The following is a 493-nucleotide window of genomic DNA, read 5'->3' as shown; positions in this document are numbered from 1 at the left end:
TTCAACGACGATCGACGAGAGACGGGGCCTCCCATTAGCGTTGTGCTCAACTCGCGGTGTGTTAGCGGTGTTATGGTCAGTTTGCGGAGCGTTGTGGTCAGCTTGCGGAGAGTTGTGGTCAGCTCGCGGAGCGTTGTGGTCAGCTCGCGGAGTGTTGTGCTCAGCTCGCAGAGTGCGCAGCGCCAGCCCGTCTTCATTCTATTCGTGTTGAGGCTCGTATTGTCGCCTTTGATTCCTTGCGTGATCACTTCGCCCTTGAGATTCTATATGTGCTGCTTGACCGCTCATCCGATCCAAGGTTCTTTGTACAGCTTCGTCGAGCGCGGCTTGACTGATTTTCACGTGTCTGGATGATCGACGGGGGTAAATGTCGCGCGTAGCGTCCAGAGCTTCGCGGTTGACCGGAGCGTCGCCAGCAGCTACACGACCAGGAAGGACTGCACCAATTGTTAAGCCATTTGTCGGAGCGACGCGCGTAGCGCCTACGGCTTCG

This window comes from Camelina sativa, chromosome 15 (genome assembly GCF_000633955.1).
Source record: "Camelina sativa cultivar DH55 chromosome 15, Cs, whole genome shotgun sequence".
In the NCBI taxonomy this organism is placed as follows: domain Eukaryota; kingdom Viridiplantae; phylum Streptophyta; class Magnoliopsida; order Brassicales; family Brassicaceae; genus Camelina; species Camelina sativa.
The sequence above is the reverse complement of the archived record's forward strand: the minus strand, read 5'-3'. Positions refer to the sequence as shown.